Source organism: Camelus bactrianus, chromosome 23, assembly GCF_048773025.1.
Source record: "Camelus bactrianus isolate YW-2024 breed Bactrian camel chromosome 23, ASM4877302v1, whole genome shotgun sequence".
Lineage (NCBI taxonomy): Eukaryota > Metazoa > Chordata > Mammalia > Artiodactyla > Camelidae > Camelus > Camelus bactrianus.
In genome coordinates this window covers 37,539,028-37,561,376 of record NC_133561.1, presented here as the reverse complement: position 1 = coordinate 37,561,376, position 22,349 = coordinate 37,539,028, and the positions used below count along the sequence as shown (strand labels likewise).

At 40.6% G+C, this 22,349-nt stretch overlaps 1 long non-coding RNA gene across 1 annotated transcript in view; it reads left to right on the top strand.

Annotated features, from left to right (window-relative positions):
- Nucleotides 1-21,399, top strand: part of LOC141574787 (uncharacterized) — a 34,336-nt gene extending 12,937 nt beyond the window's left edge. Inside the window, exon 3 of the long non-coding RNA XR_012501934.1 lies at nucleotides 18,853-21,399. This is a non-coding gene — a long non-coding RNA (uncharacterized LOC141574787). The remainder of the gene's footprint in view (nucleotides 1-18,852) is intronic.
- Nucleotides 21,400-22,349: the final 950 nt, after the last annotated feature.

The following is a 22,349-nucleotide window of genomic DNA, read 5'->3' as shown; positions in this document are numbered from 1 at the left end:
CAATTTATTTTTGGGTTTCATTAGACAAGGTATACTATCAGTTCATGGCCCATATAGAGAATGAAATTGAGTACAGAACATTGCATTTCTTACTTTCTATTTAGAGTTCTCTTACAGCATATGGCTGCCTGCTTTGGAACATCAGCTCCACCACCACGGCACCTATCACTGTGTTGTTGTGATTGCATTTATGCAGTGAATGTAATCTGGGCTTCCTCAGCCCCAAACACTCCAGTGCAGAATCATGGGCTGCAGCCATCTCTTAGTCACGCAAATACTTCTAAAATTATATGATGCCAGAAAAGAAAGAAGAGAGAGAGAGAGATGGCCTTTATCAAAGTTCCTTTCAATTCTAACTGCACACTGTTGTTGAGCAGCTCTGGTTTCCTTTGGATATGAATATATACATTTCTTTGCATGTAACCTGGGTTTTGGACTAGAACACCAAGCTCTTGCTGTCCACAAGCCACAAAGATAGTAGCCAAATTGCACACGTGTGAAATAGTTTATACTTTTTTCTGAGAAAGAATCCTTGAATTTGGGACTTGGGCTGTGATTTTTGCTTCCCCCACCCCTCTTGTAATCTCTCACTCCTTCCAACATGGCCCCCAAGAGGTCGTGGTCTCAAAGGAGCAGGCAAACACCCAGTTGGTCTCCATGAAGTGCTGATGTAGTGGAAGCCCAGCCAAGACTTAAAGGACATTTTCAGAGAGGACTTCCTGGAAGAAATGGGCTCTACATTCAGTCATGAGGACAGAGTAAGAGTCAGCCAGGAGAAGGAGTCAGCAGTCTGGCTCAGGTGTCAGGGGCTGCCCGAGCAGAGGTCTGGAGGCTTGTGGGGTGGGGACCCGGGGAGGGTGCCATGTGTGGTCCAGGGTGGAGTGTGCCCCTGCTGGGGAGGACACTGGAGAGAGCCTGGGGTGAAGGGCTTTGGAAGAGTTTGGGTTTTACTTGAACAGACACTGGAGGCAGTGAAGGGTGTCAGCAGGAAGTGACCCTCAGGAAAGGTACTTCTGGTTTTGCTTCTGATATTCTACAGACAGAAGGGTCTGGTCAGGCGAGAGCAGGTCTGTCTGTTCCTTTGAGTCCCACCCCGTCATTCATTTATTCATAACACGAGAACTTCTGTGTGTCTAGGGGAGAGAAGGTTGACCCACATTAGTAAGCAAAATGTATTTGCTTCTTGTGAGCTTAGCAGTGTCAGAAGTTGACTTAGCCTAGAATGTTCTAGGAACAGAGGAACAAGTTGCGGAGGTTGGAGGGAGGGAAGGCTTCCTCGGGAAACAGTCAAAATGAACCTGGAGGCAAGTGGGAAGTAGGAGCAGGACAGGGGGCCCCTGAGGTCACTGGGGACCTGTACTGAGGTGAGGCTGGGTGAGCAGTGTCGGGGGTGGGGCTAGAATTCCACCAGGGAGCCTCTGAAGGGTTTGAAGTGAGGTGATGTAATTAAATTTGTGATTTGGGAAGACTGCCGTGGCTCTGTGTGTGTGTGTGTGTAGCTGGGAAGAGGGGGAGGGTGCCACCAACTGGGGGGGCCACTAGAAGACCATTCACAGGCTGGGAGAGGGGCTTCGGGGCTGCTTGGGGATGGTAGGGGCAGTGTGGATGCCGGATTTCCTTCTGGGGAGGGCTTGTTATCGGGGCCGCCCTAGAGGCGACTTTTGGCTGGAAGAAAACAGATGGAGGACACTAGGTGGACATTCCTCTTCTCTGCTTCCCTGCCTTGTGTGATGATCTTAGCTCAGCCAACTTTTGGAACAGAAGAGGTAAGTTCCAGTGTAGCCCAGGTCTTTGTTGTACTCGTTCGAGTGAGATCTGATAGGATTTAGATTTGTGTTCAGATCTGCATGTTCACTTAGCTAGAAACGTCCCATCATTTCGATTTCCATAGGGGTATTTATTCTTGATAAAGTTTGCTGTCTTGGAGAGAGGAAATTTAATACAGCTGTTGTCTTTCTCAAAAACAATCATATCTTTTAAGAACATTAATATTCAAAAGAATAGGAATATATAAAAATGGTAAAGTAAGGCTTTGGTGTAGTTTCTTTCGTTTCTGAGCTAATGTGGAGTTAGAGCCTTTGCATTACTTAATACCACATACTTGTCATTATTTAAAGATCTGTTAGTGAGCGCCCCAGACCCCACCTCTCAAAACATCATTAAAGTTTGCTCTGAAATAGTGAGGTCATAAAGGTCTTGTTTGCAGAAATCAAAAAGTTGGTTTATACTACGCAGCATAGCTACATTTATAAAATAATAGTAGGTTCAAAATTAAGAAAGTGGAAGATAATTGATTTTTTTAAAGCTGAAACATAAACTTTCTTGTGCTAAAGTTGCAACTGGAAATTTTGAAAAGAAAAATCCTACTGTAATAACATCTACGTGGAATACATATATGAGTTTCACGTTTGAAAAGTAACTGTGCAGTGGTTTTTGAAGTCAGGGGCATTCCAGCTCAGATACTGGCAGTGATGGTTGCTGGTTTTCAATGGAAGAGCCCAAATTTGCCTTCTTAGCTTTTTTTTTTTTTTTGTAGTGAGAGGGTTGAGTTGTGTTTTGCCAGCATGATTTTGGGGCAATTTGAGGGCAGATGTCATGTACCAGCAGTGAGATATTTCCATGCATTTAATTTTCCCAACATCACCAGGGCACATGTGGAGTTTGTGCATGCAGGCTGGGAAGCTGCAGGACTCCCTAATCCATCACCGTTATGTCCTGGAGATGCTCAGGTCAGTGAATGATTTTCTGTGGCTTGGAGGTAAGGTGGTCTGATGCAGATGATCAGATGTGTAGTTAAAGTGCCATTACTTGAAATAAGAGAAACCAAGAAACATGGCTCTAACAATAAAGGATGAGGGATGAGAATTGTCTGAGCTGCTTGCAGTGGAGAATCTTCTCAGGTGAATCCCTCCCCGTGATTCCTGCCAATATCCGCCTCAGCCCTGCACGGTAATCCTGCTGAAGCAAGCATGCATTTTACTCAGAAACTCACTGAATTTCCTTGCGCCTCTGTTTGGTGGCTTTTTTTTTTTAAAGCACATCTTGCCCTTTGTTTAATGCCATCCCTGCTAGTCACCTCTTACACTCATTCTTCTGGACCTCGTCCATACATAGCTGCTGAATGGATGAACAGAATGTAGTATCTCCCTGTAGTGGAACATTATTCAGACGTAAGAGTGAATAAAAAAAAAATAAAGGGGAAGATGAAAAAGTCCACCTGTTCTGGGAAGTCCACCCTGACAGCTTAACCTGCACTTTTCCCTTTGAAACCCAATACCTTATGCTCCACTCTACTCTTTTTGATAGTACTGACCACCTTCTAATAAACTTTAACGTTTTCAAAAAACAACAGAGAGAGATGCTGATACCACTTCAAAATGGACGAGCCTTGATAACAGCATGTTAAGTGAAAGGAACCAGACACAAATGGCCACTTATTGTTGATTTCAGTGATCTGAAATGCCCAGAATAGGCACATGCAGAGGCAGAGAGCAGGTGATGGTTGCAAATGGCTGGGTGGAGGGGGGATGGGGTGTGACTACTAGTGGACAGGGGGTTTCTTTTGGGATGATGGAGTGTTCTGGAGATAGATGGTGGTGAGGGCTGCACAGCCGTGAGTGTGCAGAAGACTGCTTAGCACTGTCTCTGGGAGTGCCTGTTGTTGGGGCTGCTTTATTTAGGCCTCATCCTGCAATGTGAAGATTCATCTTCTGCTGTGGCCTTTCTAATCCTGTGAGTGGTGAGGCTCAGAGACTTTGCAGAGTCATGTTTCTATTTTCCCTTTTGCTAAGTGTAGGCAAAAAAGGTTTAAGCCTGAGAAATTGCTCCATCTGCAGAAATGTCTTTCAGTTTTGCATGGCGTAAAATTCTTGAGAGCTTTTTAATCGTTGAGGACAGTCTGTGGGGGGAAATTGCCTATGAAGCCTGGGTGAGACCTGGAAGAGCCGTGCTTCCCTCCCAGACACAGGTGGGGATTTCACACCCGTTCAGGCAGTGAAGGGCCCAGACCCGTGAGCAGAGTTGACACTCGTGAATATTTACATGTATCCGCTGCTTCACCTTAGATATTAATTTCAAGCTGAGTCAGTTTGTGGCGGCAGACTCATCCTACATCAGGAATTTATAGTATCTGGTCTTTGAGGTGAAGACCAGACAGACTTGATTATTTAACAGTCTCTCTTGAATTGATATCTCAGATTCCTTTGTCAAAAGCAAAACGGCAGAAATACAGACGTCCTTTAATGCCAATGTGACCTGGAAAAGATTTAGTCTCAGTGCCTCAGTGGCCTTATTTGCGGGTGGAGAGCATGATAACAATGCTTCCCTCAGAGGGGCTGGGGAGGGGGGAGTGAGAAGCACAAATGTAGGACTTACACGTGATGCTCATGAATGACCGAATTTAGTGCTCTCAGCCTGGTGAGGCCTCAGGGGCAGAGATGTCAGAACAGAGCAGTCCTAGCCAGAACTCGATCCGTGTTGGCAGCTGTTACGATCACTATCACCACTGTGGGTTATCAGGTAGTTTTAAGACTTGGTAATATGAATTCTTGAATAATGTTAAAAGACTAGACATCTCATACACATTTTACAGAGTTCTCAAGAATTCCTCTGAGAAATGGATGTTTTTTTCCTCATTTTAAATCGGAGTTGAGTCCCTAAAAAAATTCTGTATTCCTCCATCATTTTGCTTTAATTCTCCATTTCTTAAAAAAAATTTTTAAGTGTAGTTACTGGGGACTGAACTGAGGGCCTCATGCATGCTAAGCACATACTCTCCCAAATGAGGTGTAATCTCCCCCCTGTTTTTTTTAAACTTTACTTTCTTAATATTCAGAGGTTAGAGGCCTCTAATTCTTTTTCTGGAGACTTGTTTATGAACCTGTAAATCTATAATGAATGGACAAAACTTGGTTTATTGAAAACATCAATGGAATATTCTGCAATCCATCCAAAAGTAAATGCTCATTGACTTAAATTGTTTCTCCTTTATGGTGATTTCTCCTTTTTGGTCTAGCTCAATTAATTAACAGATATCCTCATCATCATAATGAGCGAAAGCGCTGTGAGTGGACACCTACCTAAGTCTAAAATGCTTTCCTCATGTTTTACTTCATAGCAGGTGTTTGAGGGTAGGTATCAGTGTCTCCTTTTTTGCAGCTGAGGGATTTTCAGATTGAGCAGTTTGTCCCAAATCACATGCAGCTGGTGGTAGCTACCTCTGTGCTGGAACCCTGGCTGCACAGGATGCATTTTTAATTGCTCCTTTAATCAGCCTCCCGTTGAGTGGTTTCCCGAAAACCTCTAAGTCCATAAGTGGCCGATTTTAGTGATCTCAGCCTGATGAGGCCTTGAAAGGAGAGACACCAGTGAGAAAGTGAGACAGAGTGGCATAAATTAAAATTGTACATTTTCACAAATATTTTATTCTCAGGTAATGACTTTAAAATTTAGTATTTTTTTATTTTAGTGCTCTGTAAGCATTAAAACAAAACATTAAAAGTAATTATAGTGCAAAAGAGAAGTGGGCTTTGAAAGTCCAACCATTCCTTATGATGTTACATGTTTTTCTCTAGTGGCCCTTATTGACAGAAATACTTACAAAGACTGAATTGGTTTTATGTAGTCTTAGTAATGAAGAAAAGATTGTCAGTGAATATTGTAACTAAAATCTTTACTCTTTTCTTTCCTGATGATGAATATGTAATTTGTTTTCATGACTTATGTACATTTCCTCATTTGTGTAATATGGTTTAAGTTGTCTGACTGTGAGAGTTAGACGCCTTGTATACAAAACACCCAAGATGTTCTTAATACAAATATGCTGTCACAATGCCAGATAGTTTAGAAGGATCAACTCTGAATACTAAAGAAGGTGGCTTATTTCTGATGCATATTCAATATGTTTATATATGATATATATGAATATGGTTTAAAGTAACAAGGATTCTTTTTTTGTGTGCAGTATGAAGTTTTAATGAAATCTGTATCATTCTAATGAGACAGGGATTAGTTAAATTGCCTTAAGCAGACGACCTTGAAGATTATTTACTCAGAATATGTATTGTTACAACTCAGAATTCATGTTGCAGTGTAACCATCCCCTCAGACATTTAAATTCGTCTGATTCTGAACAGATCCATTAAATTTAGAAAAATCCACATTGATCATTTTCAGGGAGTAAGCTTCTCACTTTTGTAATTAAAGAAAATTTTGATTTTTTTCCTCCAATCTTAACAGGTTTAAAATATAAAAACATTGATTTGACGTGTCACTTTTTAATAGAGAGAATAAAGCTCATGCTGTTTCACTATGTAAATAAATGTTTTTGTATTTCAACCAACTTGTATGATTTCTGGCTCTTTGAGAAGTATTCTGCAAGATACTTAGATTATCTGCTTTTGGATAAATACAGACGTGACTTTTATGAATATAGGCCTAGTACAGATCTGTTGGTTTTTGCTACAGTTCAAGACATGAGGCCTAGGGGAGCTTTGCTCCGGATTAACAGGAGGACATATCCCAGGTCTCAGTCTCCCCTCCTGTAAAATGAAGTGGCTGGACTGTATTTTTCCCTCTTCTAAGATGAGTTTCCATGTGCCTGTGCCTTTTGTTTATATTCAGGACTATTAGCAATATCAGATTAAATACTGAATACCCCTCCCTTCCCCTGAAGCAAAGTGCATTATGTGGTATACAAGCTTTTAGTTCCCTGATTCTCGTTTCTCATCCTACAGGCAATTTTTGTGTTGCATGTTTCCCGGCAACCTGGAAGGTCTTTTTAGCCATAGGTGGCGCTGTTGCACCTTCTTACAGTCTTAATTTTCCTGTTTGTAAAAGAAGGCTTAAACAACGTTATTTTATTTTGATTTCTTTGCTTAATGCTTCAGAATACCACAATGTCCATTGTGTCTGTCTACCTGGAAAAATTATTCTGCTTATATCTTAGTTTTATTCTGTCATCTAGCTGTGAACTTTTCAGACTTGCTGTGCCAACAATGGCAAAATCGGTCTTTTCTTCCAGTGTTAGAAATCACTGGGCCGGGATTTTATAAAAGAGCAAGAAGCGGCCTCTGGAGCAACTTAAAGCTAAAAAGTGTGTTGAGTTCCCTGAGAATTGACCCCGCCGATGTGTGTTAATTGGTGGGAGATGATTTGGTACATATACAAAGGAGTGTAGTGTTTTGACTTGGGTTTGCGTGCACGTGCTGCCACTGAGCCACGTGAGCCTAAGTCAGTTCGTTCTGAGATTTCCCTCGTCTGTGAGATGGGGACGCTCATATCAGCTTTGTAGAATTGTGAGAATTAGAAGTTATGTAAAGTGTTTACCACAGTGGGTATGTCAAGAAGGCTTATAAACTTTAGCTTCTGTTTTGTGTGAAGCCATCATTTGACGGTCTTTGGCAACTACTAAGAAACAGGAAAATAAGAAAAGCTGGTTTTATGATGAAAGATATTTGAGGAGGTTCCATAGTTCCTATACCCATAACTTAGCATCAGCAGAGTCAGAACTGTTACACAATGGCCCTGAAACAATGTTAAGCCACAGAATTTTTTGTTACTTCATATATGTTGGGGCTTAAGGGGATCCAATATTATACAAATGTTATCTCCAGAAGCCAACTGAGAGATGACACAAAAGATTAGGCAGGTGTTAAATGTCCTCTTTGTTACTGATGAAGCCACGTTCTCCATGAACTTCAGGGATGTGGGTAAATGAGTATCGTGATACTGTGTACCAGAAGTAGAGACTTACCCTGTCCCAGGTATCTCTGTGACACAGCGAGCCTTCCCTTGAGAGAATCTGCCCCATCATGCACAGGGATGTCCTGCCATGGAGCTGAGCATCCCGGGTGCTTCCCAAGGGTGGCCAACCCTGGAGGGAAAGAAGGGTTTCACATGCCCTGCTTGTCTCCCTGGAATCACACCTCACTCTGTTATTGTGAGGAGGGCTAGCTGTGGGCAAGGGGTCAGGGGTGTGAAGGGAGAAGCACTCTCCATGGCCCAGAGGAGTTGGGAGGAGGCATCCCCTCCTTCAGTTTAAACAGGTGGTGGGATGGAACAGAAGTGTGCACCCCAAGAGTTTATAAAAGGAGAAATAAGGATTTTCTTTGGGACTTAGACTAGCCAGGAAACACAGAAGATGATTAGAAGGGAGACTTGTAAACCACTGTAATATTAAGTTGACATTTTTTGAACACCAAAGATGTGCTACATTGTTTTCTGAGCGTTTTAAAGAAATGTATCCTTCAATCTTCTCAACAAGCGAGTAAGAAAAGTTTGATTTTTACCCCAGCATTACAGTGTGGAAATTGAGGCACACAGAAGTTAAGTTGGCCAAGGTCACAGAAATAGTAAGTGGCAGAGCTGGTATTTAAACCCTGGCTGTCTGGTTTTGAGGCTCACAGAGACGGGCTTTGGGAGTTTAGATGTATCTGCATGCCTTGATCTCTGTATGTCTGTGCGTCCGTTAGCCCAGAAAGGACAGGGAAAGGAGAGTCACACAGGTGCTCACAGTCGTGTCTCGGCCACTGTCCACGAAGAGTGCACCGTGATTAGCGTTGTTTTCCAGGCAGTAGATCTGTTCGTATAACAGAAATTTAGTCCATTGAGTTAATCTAGAAACCCTTCCTGCTCTACTTCTGTCCATGCTTGCCATGTGACTGCCTGGCCATGATTGGACTGTTGAGGAGAAAATGTACTCATGGTTGAACTCTGATATTGCAGTCTGGTTCATAGTTTCACGTCTTCTGTTACATTAATAAGTTAAGTTTCTGGTTTTCTTGCATCAGTGTCTCATGCGTTTGGTTAATGTGAAATCAGTCCATGGGAGCCCTGGGGTGCTGACTGCATAATTTTTGAGCACGTTGTGGCACTTCTACCCGTGCAGACCTGACTGGATGATGTCCGCCTTCCACACTTTTTTACCCCAATATCAGGGTCCTATCCCATCCCTGGATGTGAGGCTGGAAGCTCTCAGAGTAGGCCAGTCAGAGGCCAAGTCCACCAATCAGAAAATGATGAAGTACTTGGAAGTGTGTTTAATAGAAAAAAGGGCTTCCAGGTAGTCCGATGGGCTGTTCAAGTCCATTTGGTGAGAAGCTGTCCACTGTCTGTGGTTGAGCTGCTGCTTTGCTGTTGAAAAGTCTGGAGTAGAAGAAGGGACTTTAAAAAGCAGAAAGGAGTGATTTCAGGTGGTATATCCACACCGGGGAGAATTCATGGATGACTGACTGTGTGAGGCATAGACAGAGTCCTACAAAATTCATAAAACAGCTTCAAATGATCTTCCATCTGAGTGCACTTCATATGGGGTCCAGTTCATCAAAGGTCGCGCTGAGAGGGCAAATATTGATGATGGCAGAAAGGACACGGAGGCATCAAAAAGGTGTCAGTCATGTTCCCTGTTTAAAGGATGTGGCACAGTGTATTATATTTGAGCTGGTTTTTCACTGAACAATTTTTGTGTTTTCTGGGACTCCCCAGTGCCCCAAGGTTCCATGCAGCTGGGTGTCCCCTCAGTGCAGCTCCGTCAGTGTTGCCCTGGCCAGAAGTGTTGTCACGGGGAGAAGGACGGTCAGTGTCCCCGGCTCCTCCGAGCTCCATCTCCTCATCCGCAGTGCCGGGTTTCTCATTCGTGTCTACTTAATAGGATTGCTGAGAATCACACGTGATGGTTGTCAGGTGTGTTTTGTGGTTGTCTCTGTGATTGACATATAGTCAATATTTGATAGAAACACTTGTTTTTTTATTCCAATTGTGGCTCCTAGATTGCAGTGGTTTTTAGTCTGTATTTTTTTATAACTTTATTCTTATTTTTACATATACCCTTATTTTTTTGGATGTACTGGGGACTGAAGCCAGGACATTGTGCATGCTAAGCAGGTGCTGTACAACTGAGTAATACCCACTCTCCTTGTCTGCACTTAAAAATACATATTGCAATACACAAAATAGCTCTTAAACACCATCATGGGACGTAGCCTGTATAGGCAATTGAACACGTATACTATTTAAATAAGAATAAATGCTGTTGGGACATACATTTCTGAATCTGTTAATGTGCTTAAAAACGATCATAGCAAGTGATAAACACGAGACTTGGATCCAGTACTTCCTAGGGTCTATTTTGCCATCATGAGAAATTACATTCTACAGAGAAGGCTAATTGAGTCTCTTTGATATTTGGATGGTTTAGCAGATGATCAAGGCTTTCAAAATCTGACAGTTTTGTATTTTAAACTAATTACAAAGTTATCTTCTAGAAGTTGGAATTCCTAAACTTGTGAAGTGCCCAGTAATCCAGGGGGTATGTGTCTGGGATTGTGTGAACGTTTGTGTGTGTGTGATTTCAGGAAGTTAGAAATAAGTTCCATATGGACTTCTGATACCTTTCTCCTCCAGTTCAAGGTATAGGCATATATTTACACAAATAAATTGATTTTCTTTTTTCATTTGGCATATTGGTGGGAATTAGAGGTACTCATACTTGTTTCAGAAGTGTTGGGGAGCATGAGCTTAGAAAACGGGAGGCGAAAGGGGCCAGGAGGCACTTCACACTCTGTGCAGGACATGAGAAACAGTAGCTTTTCTTTTCTCTTCTCTTCTAAAGCAAACCGGCACTGAATTCTAACATACTATTACTCAGAATTGCTTTTCTAATCAGATACAAGTGCCTCAGATTTTTCAAGGCATCATGAATGATGAAATGTGTTTTAACATTTATCTTTAAAAGTAGTTTTATTTTTCAAGGAAAAGGCTATAGCTTGTTCTTTCTTCCAGCGGCAAAAGAAATTCTCATTGATCTATGTACATGATCTATGTGCTTAGTATCTTTGGGGTTTTTTGGGTTTTTTAAGTGCTTGTTTCATTGTGGTGTGAATGAATGTTTAAAATTTCTGGATTTTCATCTTTAGAACATGCTGATTTATCAGAACTGTTAAAAACGTGATTGTTCTTTGGTCGTTGTTTGGTGGGGTACCCTATTGATTTCTGCTGTGTGTTAAAGAGGGAAATTCTTCCTCTAGCCTGCAAATCATTAAGTGAATGGCTTGCAGTGTGCTTTTAAAATTCATTGAATGCATTGACCATGTTTGTCCAGTGAATTTTGAATTCACTCATAGTATTACTTTGCTTTGTTTCTGTGGCTTTTGGTCCTCTCCTCAAGAATTTTAATTCCCTGTTGCATTTTGTATACATGTTCTTAACAGGGGAAGATATTTTCAATTTTTTACAGAGGTGGGATTTCCTATCCCCTCTGAATGCCTTCTGTAATTGATACAACAAAAATCTGTTATTGCAGTGCTAAATAATTTCATAAATTATTTTTTTGGGTTAATCAGAAACAATGACAAAGAGTGATAAAAAATACGAAAACCTTTCCTTTGAAGAATATAAATCAGATGGTTAGGTTGACGCATGCTTTGTGCCTGACACACTTACTCTCATGTCATTGTGTATCATGATTCGGAGATGGAGATACTTCAGGTTTATAGATTTTTGTTTTAAAATTTGTGTTGAATTCTTTCTTCAGGCTGATGTTTCCTGTTGGGTTTGTGGAATGTGTAGAAGAAGGGAAACAAATGCTTTTTTATGTTTTCAGGAGGCCTGAGTTGCTGATGAGAAAAGAGTTGAGGGTGGGCTGAGGATCAGAGTGACACTCCCTCTCCTCCCGGCTGAAATTGATGAAAAATAAAATCAATTAAGTGTATCGGTAATTGACCAATTGAAGTTACCGAGCTCAAACTGGCTAATTATGCCCAATGGAAAGTATTGAATTCACCTGCAGAGTTAGGTGCTTTACCAAGTAGAAGCAGCTTAGAGCAATCAGAAAAATCTGTCCTATGATGAGCTATAAAAGTATATAATATCTTTTATCTCTGAAACTTTTCTAAGTTAAGTTGTGTAGAGCTAAAATTAAGTTTCAAGCACCAGGAGTTATGAGTGTGGGTGGTTCTGTGGGATCGTTATTCAGGGATGTGCATAGACCCTTCTATAGTGGCTGAAGCTGGCAGGAAAATACCCAAAACCAGGATTTGTCATCCCAGGGTATTCTCCATAATGGTTACATGTGGGAGCCCATGATTGGGTTAACAATTTGTAGCAGACCCAGGCCGCCTGTCAACTTTAAGAAGAAAAATTATGCTTAGTAACTGCTTTGCAAGCAAGCGCCTGTGCATCCTCACTCATGTCTCCTTGCCTTAAAAAGCAGAGACAATGCTTTGCTTGCGTAGTTGAGGTTTAAGATAGCACTCTGCTCATTGCAAAGCAAGGACCCAGGACCTCAGCTATAAAAGCTGGGCTTGTGTGCTGTTAGATAGCCTGTTATCCCCAAAACAAGGACCTGGCTGGTCTGGTGGTCTGCTTTGTAATTCACATATCTAAAGAATGTATTTTGTTCCCCTCACCCCATGACTTACCTAAGGATACACTAAGACTTTGTACTCATGTTGGATTCTATAATCTCTGTCTCATCTACTTTCCCCAAGTTCCTGCTTACTATCACATAACTGTTAATGACTATTTCCTTTGATTATACACAATAAATATGGGAGCATTTGAGAGGCTCGTGGAGTTGGCTCCCTACTCCCTATTGCTGGACTTTTTCCACAGTCTTGAATAATCATTCCGTGTCTGTAAGATTTCTGCCAGCCAGAACCCACAGTTCCAGGTGAGAAGGATGCAGGTTTAACTCTCCTACCCGAGGGAGAGCGAGTAGAGTATTGAGATCTGCTTCCTTCTTGTCCCTTCCTTCCCCAGGGCAAATCCAGTTCACCTGCAGCCTTCTGGACTCTGCTCACAGGGCCTCTGTCCCAGGACTGACTGCAGCCTTATCTTCCCTGGTCAACATTTCCTGTGCCTTTCAGAAGTTGGTCTCTTCTCTGCAGTTGAACCCTGGCAGATGTGATGTGGTCGGAGTGCTAGTGGGCAGTCACTTGGGGCTCCCAGGAACCATGCTTATTATCCTGAGTCTCTCATTCGGGGTTACAGAACTGTCGTGCACTGGAGGAAGCCCATTCACGTGAGGTCAATACAGCATTGCATCACTTTCATTTTATATTTGAATTTTCAGTGGAGAAATTATTTGTAGCTAACTGTTCCAGATTTTCGGCCGCCTGCTTTCCTCACCACCATTTCCTTGTTGGCTCTGGTGCTTGTTTTAAGAACCAGGTTTCTTCTCTGGTCATTTTTAGCAGCTGGTCTTGCCGAATCCTTGATCTTCATTTGAAGCAGAAAGCTTCTTCGTGATGTCAAACTGATTTTCCTATTTCTGAATATTTCGTGTACACTCAGCAAGTGTTTCAAGTGAAATGCTCTTGTCCAATTTCAGTTTACCCACATTTGAAGATCTCCTGCTTTCATGCTGAGGGCAGTTTTTTCTTCCTGTAATAAAAGTTAGCAATCTGCATTTACTATGGGAAGGTACTGGCCCGAGGTACTTTTGTTCTTTACAGATTTAATACAATTCACCCATTAAAATGTAAAGCACTTTTTACTCTATGCCCATAATTGTGCATTCCAGTCAATCTTAGAACATTTTCATCCCCCAACAGGAAGCCCCGTATACATAAGCAGTTATTCACATCTTCACCAACCTCCCATAGCCCCAAGGAGCCACTCTTCTCTCTATGAGGATTTGCCTGTGCTGGACATTTTCATATAAATCGAGTCATTTCATGTAAATGAAACCGTCTATTATGACTGACTTCTTTCACACTGAGTAACTTTTTCAATGTTTGTCAAAGTTGTGGCCTGGGTCAATACTTTATGCTTTGCAATTGCTGAATAATATTCCACTGTATGACTGGGCCCCACTGTTTACCCATTCATCAGGTGATAGACATATTGTTTGTTTCTGCTTTTTGTCTGTGGTGAATAATGGCGCCGTGAACATTCCTGTAGGAATTTTTATGTGGACACTTGTTTTCAGTTCCCTTAAGTGTGTGCCCAGAGAGCAGAAAGGCTGGGCCATTCATAAACCAAATGTTTAACTCTCTGAGGACCTGCCAAGCAGTTTTCCAAAGTGGCCTCACTGTGTTAAGTCCTCACCAGCAAGGGCTGGGATCTCCGCTTCCTCTGTGACCTCATTACTCTTTGTTAATCTCTTTTTGAGTATATCCTATTGTAGTGAGTGTGAAGCAGTTTCTCCTACTGGTTTTGACTTGATTTCAATTACAGCTAATGATATTGAACATCGTTTCTTTGTGCTTATTGGCCATTTGTATATTTTCCTTGAAAAATACTTTTTCAGATCCATTATTCAATTTTTAATTGAGTTGCCTTTGTATTGTTGTAGGAGTTTTTTTTGTTTGTTTGTTTGTTTTGTTTTGTTTTGTTTTGTTTTTTTGAGATGCAAATTCCTAATCAGATAAATGATTTGAAAAAATTTTCTCCTGTCTGTTGTTTTTTCACTTTCTGGATGGTGTCCTTTGAAGCAAAGTTTAAAATTTTGATGAACTCTAATTTATCCCTGTTTTCTTGGCTCCTTGTTCTTTTGGGGTAATATTTAAAATCTGAGGTATCTTATTTAAACTTTTATATATAAAATAACTTAATTTAGGACCGTTCTAGGAGACGGGTGCTGTTGTTGTCCCCAGTCTATTGACAGGAGACGGAGATGCAGAAAATTTCACTGACATATCAGTGTCACAGCTACCCAGTGTTGTGGGAATTCAGACCCTCATGTTTGTCCCCAACATCTGTGCTTTTCACCAACATGCTCCTTTCCTTCCTGGAATCGTTAATGAAAAAGTCTTTCCGTTTTTGATTTCTTGTTAGTTTGTTTTCTCATTGGGGACCTCATCTCCTCATTTTCTTTGCAGAGGTCAGTGTAGGTTTATTTTAGGTCTCATGTAGGCAGAAGCATTGCTATCAGTTAACTTCTTTATTACTCACTCTCCAGTGATGATTGTTGCTAGTTGACCTAATCAAGTCATGCCTAACTCTTTCCTGCTCATGACACTAAAAACAGAGTCATTACTTACAGAATGCTCAAAGAAGAAAGTACTTGAGTGATTTTATTTTGCTACCCAATCAAACCAATCAAATAAAACCCCCTGTGTTGACACATATATAAGCCCTCCAAAATAGGGTCACTTTCTTCCTTGTGTTTCATTGGTTTGGTCACATTGTCTGGATAGTGCCTTGCTGTCCAGCAGTTTTGTTAGGATACGGTGCTCGTGAATCATTGTAAGGACAGAATTTTGACAACAGACTGTGTTGTTCATTTAACGAGGGAAAAGATCATATAGAAATACTGCTCTGATCTATTTTAAAATTTAGCTTGGAATTTTGAGAAGAGTTCAGGGAACCATAAAAAGATCTTTTTCACTAATTTTAGAACTATCTTAGACACATTATGGTTACATAGCAGAGTAACTTATCAACTAGATTTGACAAGAGGTGTGTATTATTGATTATTTGTTCTAGTTGAAATATTCTACCTGGGATAAAGTAATCAGTGCCCATAAATGAACCAATATATTTGTATATCTATGCAACATGGGAGCAGAATTCATATGTTTCTGTATAATATATATGACTGTGTTGTAATCTGTCTGTCCAAGTTTTATAGATTTTCAGCAATGTTGTAGCCTTAGAGTTCTTCTAAGAAAATATCCCCTGATTCTAGTGCAGTTTGTACTGCGTATCCTGTCTTATGCATGGGAATCCACTGTCCTCTCAGTGAGGAATTTCCTCCCCTACTGAGATAGTAGCAGAGTTAAAGGAACTGTTATTTCTAGGCCTTTGCTCTCCATGTGTTTGCAGTTGGCTGTCAACCACGATTTTACCTTTCTTGAGTTTTCATTGTTAAATTAGTATTTTGGAAATAAATATTAATACGTTGCATCGGTCTCCCTAGAATCTTGATGTGTTTGTGCTTTTCAGATTTCAATTTATGAAAAATGTAAATGCACTCTTGTTTTTAAGTAGTCCTTTTTCACTAGATATTTGTTTACTTCTTTATAGTTAAAATATATTTTTCCCCAAAGAATGAATCGGTGTGCATGTTTTAAAAGATACCTTACTTTTTATTTTTCTTATTGTAAAAGATATATTCATTTTAGACAATTTGGAAAATAAGGATAAACTCAATAATAACTTAAAAATGGTCTCTAATATCACTTGGAGATACAGTTGTAAGGTTCGAAATTGAGAATTACAAGTCCTCTCATGTTGTTCTTCTTTTTCAAGTACGTTTTGGTTACTGAGACCCTCGAATTCCCATATGAATTGTAGTAGCAGCTAGTCAGTTTTTGCAGAGGAGCCTGCTGGGATTGTAATCGAAACCACGTTGTATGTATGTATCGCTCTGGGGAGCACTACCACTCCAAGAGCGCTGTCTTCTGATCCAGGAATGTGCGTTGTGTGTCTGTCCAGGTATTTAGGAATTCTCTAATTTTTTTCAACAATGCATTGTGTTTACAGAGTATTATTTTACTTTTTTTCTTTGCCTTTATACTGAGTAAAAGTGTGCAAATTACCGGGATCAAAAGTGTATTTGATCCCCGCCAATTGCTGCCACCATGTACGCTGTGCTCTTTCTTTGCCCTGTGTAAAATCTTGCATAAAATAAGACCTCAGTAACCCTCTCTTGAATGAATGATTATATGATTGTTGGATGATGCTTGAGAGTCCTTCTAATGATGTCTTTTTCCCAGCCTTTTCCCTCTTCTTAACTATGTCCTTTCTCTTCCTTTCATCCAGTCTGGTTTTCAGCCTGCCTGTGGCATTGATTTTCCCTGTCTGTACACTCTTCCTTTCACTGGTACATGATAATGTTACATGTGGGCTGTGGAAAATTGCTAGATGTCAAGAAAGAGCAAATCCATTGCATGGTAGAATTTTCAGACTGTGGTATTTTTTATCGATTGAAATTAAATCAGGCTGACACCTGAGCCCTCCCGTGAGCACTTTCTCCTTCCTACAGGTGATACTGCTCTGGTTGCTGCCTGTGCCCATTCCCCAGCCTTGGTTTTGGAGTTGAGTAAGTCAACATCACTGGATCCCTCTCTTTAAAAGATGAAAACATTTGCTCCTTCTCCCTAGTTGGGGACTTGGATGAGATGAGGTACCAGATAAAGAATGCAGCCCCACTTATTCTGACCCCTGCTCTTTCCGGTGTACTCTTTTTGAAATAGTACAGTTCAACAGTATAAAGATTGTTTGTGAGCTAATGAGATAGACAAGACAACCAAAAATTTATTAAATATCCTTTCATGCCAGAAACAAATGTATTATGCACACAAAAAGCACATAAAGCATGGTAGTACTGTGGTTACAAACATGGGTATGTGATCGAGTCCTGCTCTGGAGTGACCAGTCCTGTGTGATGGAGAACTGGTAGGTCGGCTTAGCCTCTCCCATACTTGTTTCCTGTCCTGCAGAGACTGGGCTCGCTAGGCATCCCTCCCCCGTAGAGGTGCTGTGGTGTGTAAACGACGCAAGTGGGCAGCCCGAGCACAGCTGTTCGTTCCTCGTAAGTGCAGGATAGAATGGATTTGTGGAGACAGCTTTATGACCGCCACGTGTAGACTCTCATTGCGCCAAAGGGATGTCTTGTTGTTTGGATGTGGGATTCTCACTTCTCTAAATACCCAAAAATGGTGTTATTGGGCCTTGCTGATTTGAATCTATTCTTTAGAAAGTACATATTGTAGATATATTTTTCAAGCATGCATGCTTTTTTTCTTTTATTATGTATAGTTCTACCCTCTCATCACTTGGTGTGACTTTACATGGAATCCAGGAAACTGTCCTAAGCTACCTGCCTCTCCACACTTCTCCGTGGTGGTTTTCTTCCCTGACTAGAAGAGGGTTTTGCATAGAAAATTTTCTTTCCCCTTTTCTTGGAGTCTCTCTGTTTGTCTGCCCATCTCTCACCTGTCCATCTCTTCATTTATCTACCCACTCACTCTTCTGAATTGTTCCTAGAAGCATATTAGGCATCTTACAGAAGAACAGATACCAAATAAACAGGTGAGAAAATGGGGCCAAGTACAGACATTGTGTCTAGTTGGTGAGCTTGTGTGAGGGTTGCAGGCGTGAGACATATAAGACTTATAAGATTGCTGTGACTTATAAGATCGACAGCAAGAGTGTGCCTGATGCTCCCAGCAGACACAGGGAAACAGGGTTTGTGGGACATTCTCCCTGGATGTGAAATAAATAAGTGGATGAAGAGAAGCCAAGCCTTTCCAGCTCCTAAGGCTTGGGAGAATATTTTGAGTGCCTTCCAAAATCAGAGTATTTCATCTTTTCCTTTGTCAGAGTTCTATGTATAGTTGGTTACATTCTATACATGGAAATTTCCTCAAAACTGCTTCCCACGTGAGTCCCATGGCTCGGAATGGGGTGGTTCTGCTCATTGAGGGGTGTTGGCCAGAAATAGAAAATGACAGCCTCCAAGAAGCCTGGGATTTCTCAGTTATGTTTTGTCAGTGCTGTTGATTTCAGAAAATGCTTTCACAGTTCCTCTCCATCTGAGGCGGCAGCATGCTCTCTCAGCAGCATCTGGAGCTCAGGGCCACGGGATGGTGGGGACTGACTGCACTGCCGTCAAGACAGCTGAGGTTGTCACTGCAGGTGTGGTGCTTTCACGTAGTGCATTTCATGTTCTTTAATAGGTTTCAACAGGGAGTTAATTGAGTTAATTTACATTTAATAAATATGATGCTTTGTTGTAAAGACAGTTATAGGCAAAATATAAGCTGTGAAGACTTTAAAAACGGTTTCATTACTTAAATTTCAGCAGGGAAGATTTAGTTTATCTTATTTACGCCTCTCTTTTACAGTAACAAAGAAACAAGACAGAAAAAGCAGAGGATGATTTCTGTTATTCCTCTCGGCTTGCAGGTGCCCTCACATCCAGTGGCATCCATCCAGACACCAGCACTGACACTGGCCGTGCTCAGAACTGCCTCAGCCCTGAATACACAACTGACGAATAGAAGGGAGACATACCCTGTTACAGCAGGTGCTCTCACTTTGTGGGTCCTTATGTAACTGCGTGGTGTTATTCAGGATCACCCGTTCTACATTGTGTGACGCTGCTGCGGTGTATCCTAGTTATTTGTTTGTGTAATTACTCGTGTATTTTCTCCAATGCGTGGTACTAGACATCTAAAAATGCTTTTTTCAGATGAAAAATAATGTGTATTTAATATAATAATTCTGAAAAAAGAGTGTATCCTTGTCCCACTACTCAGAGACTGTAATTAACACTTTAACATTTATTTTCTGTTCTTTTCGTCAGTGTGTGTCACCTCTGTCATAAAAACCAGCGATCGCTCTGTGCCTGTTTACTGTGTGGAGACCTCCATTTTCCATTCGGCTTATTACATGTTTTTCTACAATATTCTATCTCCTCTGGCATGATTTTTAATGACCAGTATAGCATTCTGTCTTGTGGGGCCATCATCCATTTTACTTCGGACTTAAATAAACTTTTAAATTCAAGTACACTTAACTGAAATGCTGAAAAGAGAACTGTGGTGGTACCGAAAGGCCCCTACCTCCCTTCCCCTTATTTCCTGAGTGTAAAATCTGTTGACAATGTGGTGTATATATTTCATGACTTTTATGCCTATGACATATATATAAATATACCCACAAATACATACATATATACATACATACACGTATATGAGGAATCTATGTATATGTGTGTGTATATATGCTTTATTGAAAAACAAGGCCATACTATATGTTTTCTGGAGCTTGCTTTATGCACTCAGGGGTATATCATAGACGTCCTCCCACTCCAGACTCACCCGGTCCTTTCGGATAGAGTGGAGGGGTCTCCATATGTGCAGGTGTGGTCTCATGTGCAAGGACAACTTTGGTGGGAGAGTGATGTGGACAAGGCCCTGGACCGTGCCGAATTGCCGGCACCCTAAGAGCCCCCATCTCGCCATGATTTACCGCATCATTTTCTTGATGGTGGACCCTTAAGTTTTCTCCATTTTCCACTTTCAGAAAGGATGTTTGACTGGCATCCTTCTTGTACAAACATTCCTGTTATCTTGTATGAGTATTCCTTTAGTTGAGGCTTCTGGAAATTTAGTCCGTGGATGTGACATTTACATTCATCACAGGCTCCTTTTAAGTGACTCTAGAAATTGCTTCTCCAGTGGGGAATGAAAAGCTGTAGAATTACTTATGTAACCAATTCTCTATCACTGGATATGATTTCACTTCACCTTTTCTTCCCACCATTGTAAACAGTGCTGTGTAAATTCTCTGATGAGTACATCTTTTGAACTGATTTTTTTTCTAAATGAAACGATTCCTAGAAGTTGAGTTGAGTCTGTGTGTACACACGTTTTTCAGAGTTTACATATTCATTGACATGTCATCCTCCAAAATGTCGCTCACAGTTTGTTCTCTCACAGATGGACACTAGCTAGAATATCTTTTATAAATATTTGCCAATATGATGTGCAAAAGTGCTTTTTCATTGTTTTAGTTTGCATTTGATGACCAGTGAGGTATTGAGCATTTTTAACTCATTAGCCATCTGACTTTTTAAAATGAATGATCCCTTTTGTCTTTGCAAACATTTAAGTGAGGGAGCTTCTTGTTGCTTTGTGACAGCTCTTTGTATGTCATGAACATTAACTGCTTGTCTTCATCAACATGTACCACAGAGCTTTTTCTTGTCATTTCTTGCCTTTCATTTTGTTCAGTAGATTTTTTTTATTTTCGTTTTGGCCCCAAATATTCTTAAGTTTGTAAATGTCTTCCTTTTGGGTTTTATCTTTGGTAGTATTCTTAGAAATACTTTCTTATAATGTTATTAATCTCTTCTGTAAGTTTTTTAATCTCTAAGATGGAGATGATAATAGTAATTGTTACAGTGAGGAGAAGTTGAATTTATATGTGCAAAGAGTTGCATTTGTTGTTATTAGTATTTTAATATTTATATCACTATCTGTAATTTTTCTTGTGGTCATTAGGACAGGAATAGAATTTCTTCTTTCCAGGTGATTCTCTGATTGTCCCAGGACAATTATTGAATTCATACTTTGCTCTTTGATTTGAAATCCCACCTGTAAAATATACTTATGTACACTAGAGTCTCTTTTTGAGCTCATGGTTTATTTCTGTCAATTTTAATTTCTTACTCCAGTGCTATATCTTACATATTGTAAATATTTACTTAATAACAGAAAGTGTGATTTTTTTTGATTCTTTTCTTTCATCCCAAATTTTCTTGGCTAGTATTATGACTTTATTATTCCTGAAGAATTCTAAAATACTTTGTTCAAGTTAAAAAAAAACAGATAAGGGTTTTCATGGGATTTTTTAGTAAGTTTTGAATTATCTTTAGGAGAACTTACATCTTTACCAAACTGCTTTCCTCCATGCAATATGTTGAAGTCTCTACATTCACACCTCTTAATTTACTCCTCAGTACAGTCCTGTAGTTTTCTCCATGTAGAACATGGGCTTTAGTTTTCAGTTTATTCCAGATTATTGTTGATGTCTTTGTTAATTTTGTGAGAATTTTTTCTATTATATTTTTTAACTGTTAAAACTGACACCTAGGAAGGCAGATTCGGTTTGTAAATACTCACTTTGTAACTTGTCATTTAAAATTGTAAGTATTAAGTACTTGTTCCAGAATCCTTTCATTTCTGTTTTTTCAAAATTTGTTTCCAAGATTATCAAAATGGTCATAGCTAAGTAGTATATTTGGGGAGACAGATGGAGAGAGGTAGTGTGCCTCATGTACAAACTCTGAGCAGTTTCATGGCTGCCTTTAGGCTGGAGAAGCTGCAGAAGGGCCCAGGTTAGACACAGGTGGCATTGTACTACCTTGACAGCCAGCTTTCCTACCTTTATGGAGAAGCCTGGTGGGCGTGGCAGGTAGATGAAAAAGGTCCGTTGGAGGTAATGGGCTGCACAGAGTGCTGTGTCTGTGAGAACTGAAGACCATCGCTATGGGAAATCCTTGGTGCCAGGAACACTGCAGGGGAGCTGGGGAGCCTGTGTGTTAACGATTTTCCAGTCCTGGGAGTGGGAAGAGCAGACTCTGCATTCAGATCTGAGTTTGAATTCATCCTCTCTTGTTTACTGGTCCTCTTCCTTTTGTCAACTTATATACCCTCTTTGAACACCTGTTTTTTTGTCTCTCAAAACAGGAGAATTACGGCCTGCTGCTAGAGTGTTTGATCAGGGTAAATGATTTGTGTCTATAAGATGCCACGTACAATCAGAAGCTCAGTGAGAAATGGGCTGTCACCTCATCTTCTGCCACTCAGTGCATGACAAGCTATGGGGGAAAGCCAGTCCCTAATTTGTGTATGATGTTTTTAAGAACAAAATTAATGTCTTGCCTTTCCCTAGCA